The sequence below is a fragment of the Dermacentor andersoni genome, chromosome 4 (assembly GCF_023375885.2).
Source record: "Dermacentor andersoni chromosome 4, qqDerAnde1_hic_scaffold, whole genome shotgun sequence".
NCBI lineage: Eukaryota > Metazoa > Arthropoda > Arachnida > Ixodida > Ixodidae > Dermacentor > Dermacentor andersoni.
In genome coordinates, this window is record NC_092817.1 from 215,855,811 (window position 1) to 215,862,964 (window position 7,154).

The 7,154-nt window shown below is 45.6% G+C and overlaps 1 pseudogene; it reads right to left on the bottom strand.

Annotated features, from left to right (window-relative positions):
• Positions 1-325: 325 nt before the first annotated feature.
• LOC126538457 (uncharacterized) lies at positions 326-6,293 on the bottom strand (annotated as a pseudogene).
• Positions 6,294-7,154: the final 861 nt, after the last annotated feature.

A 7,154-nucleotide genomic window follows, 5' to 3' on the forward strand; every position in this document is an offset into this window, starting at 1 on the left:
TATTAATGAAATGCTCTACAAAATGCAGCAAGTTAGTTTTTCTCTATTTGAATTGTTTTGAGTGTTTCCAAAGAGCATTTCGTGAATTTTTTTTCATTACCATTATGTATTCATCAGAGTACAACTCCTTTTTTTCACTGTACTTAAATCCCACAGATATTAAATAATTTCAGCTGAAAGGTTTCTGCCTTCGACAACCACAGTGTGACTGCCATGTAAAAAGATCAACTTTGCTTGCACTAACGCACTATGTAGTTTTGCTTTTTTAAATACAAGTGAGGAATCCCATTGTTACTATGCTAACATCAATATGGAGCGTTTGCTAAACTCAGTGTAAATTGTGAAGTAAAATTGCAGCTTGAAACACTATACCAGTAAGCATCATTCAGCTTTGGTAGGTGCCCACAAAGCTACTAATGTTGCTTGATATTTCGTCTTTACTGTCTGACTACAGATAGTACCTGGAAGAGATGTCTCAAATTAGAGGAATTTTGCAGAGGTAAATAAATGAGACCAGAAAGAAATGGCTACAAAGTCACTGGACTTCTGCGTAATTACTGAAAGCACGGTAGTAAGTTTAGTAGGGACATTTGCAGGCTGGGAATATTTTTTATTAGAATGCATCAGGCAATTGCACCAACACGCAAAGCCAATTTTTCTGTTCTCAGTGAATGAGCTCGCGACGTTACTTATTGAATCTTGTTCTCCTCCGTCTCACAGCATCATCCTTGGAAACTTGAGGAAAGTGGCTGCACAATGGTAGCGGGGTCATCGGGAGCCGAGTTTTCTTGAACCGTGATGACGAATTCTTTGCCTCCACCATCACGAGGTCCAAAAGCATCTTCACATATTTTAGGAAAGCATTTGATGTTACCATCAAGTAGTGGTGTTAATACGCACAAGTAAAAATAATTTTCACCTACTGTGAGTTGTCCGTTCCTTTACAGGGCAAGCAATTCCCTTGCCCCCTGTAGCCTTTGGATATTTTACATTCCACCTGGCTTCACCATCTACTCTGCATGCTTAGCCTCTTTCACTGTTTTCATTGTGGTGCAAGACGGCTAACTGGGTTCTGAAATGATGGGCCATGGTCAAATACACAGTAATAACAGGTATGTGTGAATTGCGTGTAAACCTGTAATCATCTACAATGCCTGTTTTGTGAACAATGCATGGGTCACATAGTGCGGTCTGGCAGGCTCTATACTGCCCCCCCCCACATGTAATAACAAATTTGCTTCAATAACAAGCACAGTATGTACAGACGAGTGTGTACATCCTGAGTAGGTCTCAATGTTCCTTTTTTTTCATTTTGGGTGCTGCTTGACAAGAAATTATTAATGTAATCATTTTTAATTGAAGTTTAACTGACTAGCCAGTTGAAGAATGTATGCCATAGCAAGCCTGTCATATCCCTACCCTTGTATGCTCAATATTTCCCAAGTAGAAATTTATAGTGTAATGCTGGTTGCTTCCACAACAATGTTGGTGATCGAGAAACCATGTGAATACGAGCCTATACCAAACACAGGTATTTAATAAACGATGCTCCTGCCTTGACAGTGTCCATCATACTGCAGCAAGTGAGCATGTGCAAAAGTACAATGCTCACTTCCATCTTGGCAGGTTGCATAAGAAGGTAAATGCAGGCTGAAAATAATGAGGCTTACCTTGCCTTCATTCCAAGGTATGAGTACTGACAATACTTTGGAGCAAAATGTATCACAAGTCCATGAAAAGTTTCAAGACCGTAGGTCTGATGTGATGTTGATAGCTTGGGCATGTCCAATAAAAGGGGCTTTGAAGCCGCAATTGCTTGGAGCCTTTCAAATGCCTTAGACTCTGAAAAATATGGCACACTTTCTCATTTAGACACAGGACAAACCAGTCCTAAGTTGAGCCATGGAAGTTAGGCAGTCTTAGTGAAACCTCACTGACAAGAAATGTCTATGTGGCACACAATTGACATGAGCCTAGAGAGTATATGGACATATGCGTGCAAAAGATCACCACATTTATGCAAAGAATGCTGTGCTAGCTGCTCCGACAACTTCTCAATCAGCTGTAATTTCAGCTGAGCCAGAAATACTAGACAACCAATAGTGAACTGAGCAAAGAATACCTGCACCATATGAGCTAACAATGGCAAAGAACAAAATTGGACAGACCCAAGATATTTTTGCAGACTGCTGTTACATTATACAATGACTAAGATACCCTAAACCTCCTTTACACACTTAGACACAATATGTACACGCAAAGCATTGCACTGGTTTTGAGTAACATATCCTTTCCCTACATTTTGACTGACAGTACTTACTCTCACTGAGCCACTGACGTCGTTCAGTTTCCTCATGTAGACATGCTGGGAATACTGCACTTTTGTGAATGTGCACATCCTTAATATGATTTAGTAGTGACAGCCACTTGGGAACAATCTGCTCGCTGTGGGAATGGCTGGATGCGACTACCCAATACAAATGATTTTGAATCGACTTCACCCATGGCTGCAGTTCTTTGCAGTCATGTCGCTTTGAAATGGCAGTCAATTTTTTGGAGACACCTGAAATGCATAATGCAATGTCCGACATCCAGTGTCCATATTTTATAACAATACATATAGCAAGCGCCAATATTTTCAACCCAGTATATAGATGTGTTGCTTCAAGATACCTTTTGCGACGTGCCAGATATCAAACTCATGCCTGATTCCTGGTTTTTCTCTTCGCATATAGGCCTTGATCTGAGCATGCCGGTCAGTCACAAGAGTCTTCACAGAGATACTATGGTTTTCTAGGAACTGAAGGCTACGCTTAAGACCCTCCAGTTCCATGTGGCAGCTGCCACCTACCTCATTTGACTGTAATTACAAGAGACAATATTTTAACCGTCTGAGAGAACATGTTGTATACAAGATAAACTCAAGCAGCAGGAACCACTGCAGCAGCACAACATTCAGCGGTATGCAGGCGTTGTGAAGTCTTTACAAAACGCTAGAAAAAAGTTGAAACAAACCTGGACAAGCTCTACGTGGAGCACTTTGTTGTTTGCAACATCCATCAAAGAGTATGTGCCAAATTTGGCACTGAAGCCAGGCGAATCAGCCCGCCCATCCCCTGCAAGCTCAACTTCTTGGCCACGGGCATTTTCGAATAGCTGCTTTTGTTGTTCCCTCCAAACCTTCAGGAAGTATATTTCAAAGTAGTGAGAAAATGCACTGCAAATAATAAAATACGAAAATGCTTCCTTACTTTGTCCACTGCAGGCCAAAGGTGAATACTCTGGATATTGAAGAAGGTCCTGTCCGTAACAACTTCAACACCTATAGAAGCCAGCATCCTCAAAGTTGCAGCAGGGTTATTGCCCGAAAACAAAAGGGCAGCAGAAGGCTTCAGGTTTAGCACTGGCTGCTGGTTTACAACGTCTTGGTTCCTCCAGCATAGCTGGTGTCCTAGTGGGCACTGAGCACACACCTCTGTAACTGTCCCTTCACAGCGAAGACTGTATGTGCAAGGAGCAAGGCATGTGCGGCAGACTAGAAACAATGTGGTCAGGTGCCTTTTTTCAACTAAAATTACTCCATCTTCCGAAGAGTCGGCACAGGTGTCGGGCCTGAAAGACATACGAGATTTTCACCGAATGGAAAATATTTAGATGGTTTGAAAACTTGTAGGAGAGTTGCATGTAATTTACACAACTAGTCATGAACCACAGGCTGCAGAAAGTGCTGACATCTCAAAGGCTATGCAACAGTAAGAATAGCATAACATACTCGTGGCAAGGGTCATTGTCAGGATTGTAATCGTCGTCGAAATCAGAAGGAGGTTCACTGTCACTTAGGCTGTCACTGTCACTCTCATAACATGGCTCTGCCACATTCATGACCTGAGTAGCAACATCTGCAGTGAAGTTGCCAACCTGGACACCTGAAAAGAAAAAAGAAAGACAATTCTTGAAACATTCATGCAATTATTTCTTAGCCCACTATTATCCCACCATCCTTCTCATAAGGGGTACGAATGTCCAGGGACCCATTCATTTCAAATTAATTTGCAAGTCAGGCTATTACTGAAAAACTATGCTACACATTCTTATTCATAAAATTATCTTCCTGAAAACACGAATTTCTTCAATGTGCACAACGAAGCAGACTAATGTCACGTGATCTTACCGATTGAAACATCCCGAGGCTTTGTCTGCGTCCCACGTGAAATGAAGTTGCACTTTTTTTTATGTCTGCTTGTGACGCCGTGCAAGATGTTACTGGTTTTATCACAACTTGAAGGCTCTTGTCTGCAGTTTCGGGGCTACTCTGTTCAACACCAGCTGCCTGTGCCACAATGGCTGCTTCAAACTCTTCATTATATGCCTGTGTCACACTGGCTGCTTCAAAATCTTCGATTGGTGATGGTAGTGGAACAGGTTCATCAGGGGCTCGGTTCTCAAGGAGCTCTGCTAGTATCTGAAAGAGTGCAAGGCATGGATGTCATGAATTTCAGCATATCAGTATACATGACAGCAGTTGGATTACTTACAATAATTGAAATACTTTTTCAGCAATTTATGTGACGGATTAGTTGTCTAGTGATAGTAATGTGAAATATTTTGTCTGTAATTTCATGGCTAAAGTAATTTAGTAATTGTGCTAAATATGCACCAGTGAGCTGTGTACGGTGTCAGAACGTTGGTAATGTGGCGAGGTGTCGTTGAGAAACATGGGGGGAGGGCATGAAAGTGTATGTTACCTTAAAGAAAGGTTGGCGTCCCTTTATATTTTGCTTTTTGCTTCTTGTATGCATGAAAACTTTTTGGAAGCAATCGTAAAGTAATACCATTACTTTTTTAAGGCGGTAATTGGTAATGTAATTCAAATCAATGAGCGTAATAAGACAGTAATGAGTAATGTAATATAATTACTTTCAAATAATAATTTTCCCATACGTGATGCATAGCTGGTTCCCTAGGAACAAGGCCAAGAACATTTTTTTTGCCAAGCAGTGATGCCTGTATTGGGCTAGACCATGTCGAACGCTGATAACTTCAATACCTCACAACGTTACTTCATTATTTGAGCCCGTTCGCCTTGCCACGGGCGCGGCTGTGCCGACGCTCGCTTTTGCGGCATTTCGCTGCTGGTAGCTAGCTGTGAGTGCGAAATCTACGGAACGAAGTTTTTACACGCCGAGTTCAACTACTCTAACGCGAGCATGAAAATATTACCGTAACGCCTCATGTCGTGCGATTTGAACACGAATGCTGAACAGCTAAATCTGCGGGCACCGCGAGGTAGGACGAAAAACAAATATCACTGAATGCGCAAGCGTACCCCCGGCCAGTTATTTCACCGTATCAGAACAGCGCCGAACAAACAGCTGTAGTACAGTGTTCTGTGACAAAGCGGAGAGGTAAAACAGGATGAAAACGGCAAGCACTTTGCACGTAGGTGCATATTCCCGGCTGTGCCTCCACCTCGCTTCGTCGTAGACCGTTTGTTCGACACTAAGGTGATCATCTGGTAAAAAATTGCCCGTGTGCATATTAAAACCCTTACCTCACGCTTTCTCCTCTTGGCGAAGGCCGCTTTTAGAGGTGGCGAGGTGTTTTTCTTGTAGGAGAATATAGACGGAACAACGCCGGGCTTCAGTCGCGCCGATTAAATTGGAATGCCGATTGCCCGCATCGTTGTCAAGCTCCGATGATAGTCACTGTCGCGGAAATGGTCCGAGCCCAGCACAGTTGATTTCGTCGGCACGAACTTATCTCTCCTCACCGCACGTACCCACTGCGCTGCAAGCTTCTTTTCCTTCGGGAATTTGTGAAACACCACATCGTCTCGCCCGCCTGTGTTCGCGCAGCCGAATGCTGCACAGAACGAGAGCATTTTGGGCGCCCTTGGCTGTAGGCACTCACGCAGCACAGAAGGAAAGAACAGTTTACGAAAATCGCAAAACAAACGTGAGCGGCGGCGGCGGCGGCAGATCTCTCGTAGCGTCGTTCAGTAAAGCGCAGGACGCAAAGAGGCATGCCAGCACATGTCAGCACGCCGGTCCGCAGCTCGGTTAGCTCGGTCTCCGCCCATGACGTCACTCTCGCCGGTTCTCTCCTCTGCCAACGTCCTCACCCGGCGCTCCGGGAAGCGATGGGGGCGTGTCGGCGCGGGTGATTTAGAAAGCGATTTCCGCCCGTTATATTAACAAAACGAAAAAAAAATTCGGAACCGTAAATTATTAGGTCTGTTCTTCCCAATCCCAGCAATTCATAGAAATTGAAAACCGTTTGAGCTTCCCTTTAACGCCTGCTTCACCTCCGCCGCGGATTGGCCCGCCGTTGCACCAGCTTCGGTATCGCCCTAATTATGGGGAGCGCTTAAGCCCTCCTTCACCTCCACCACGGGTCGTTCCTGCATTGCACCATCTTCGGTATCGACCCACGTGTGGGGGGTGCTAACGCCTGATTCACGTCCCCCGCGGGTCACCCCGGCATTGCACCAGCTTCGGTATCGGCTAACTGATGGGGAGTGCTTAACGCCTGCTTCACCAGAACCGCGGGTCGGTCCGCCATTCCACTTTCTTCGCGATGGGCCCACGTGTGGGGAGTGCTGAAAGCCTGCTTCACATCCGCCGCGGGTCAGCCCGGCATTGCACCAGTTTCGGGATCGGCCCACTTTCTGGTAGTGCTCAACGCCTGCTTCACCACCACCACGGGTCGGCCCGACATTGCACCAGCTTCGGGATCGGTCGACGTGGGGGAGTCTTAATGCCTGCTTCATCTCCACTGCGGGTCAGCGCCCCGGCATTGCATTACCTTGGGGTTCGGCCCACTTATGGGAAGTGCTTAACGCCTGCTTCACCTCCACCACGGGTCTGCCCGGCATCGCACTAACTTCGGGATCGGCCCACGTGTGGGGAGTGCCTAATCCCTGCTTCACCTCCACCGCGGGTCAGCCAGACATTGCACTATCTTCGGGATCGGCCCACGTCTGGGCAGTGCTTAACGCCGGCTTCACTTCTACCGCGATTGGGCCCGGCATTGCACTATCTTCGGGTCGGCTCACGTCTGGGGAGTGCATAACGCCTGATTCACCACAACCGCAGGTCGGCCCGACATTGCACCAGCTTCGGGATCGGCCTAATTATGGGGAGCGCTTAACGCGT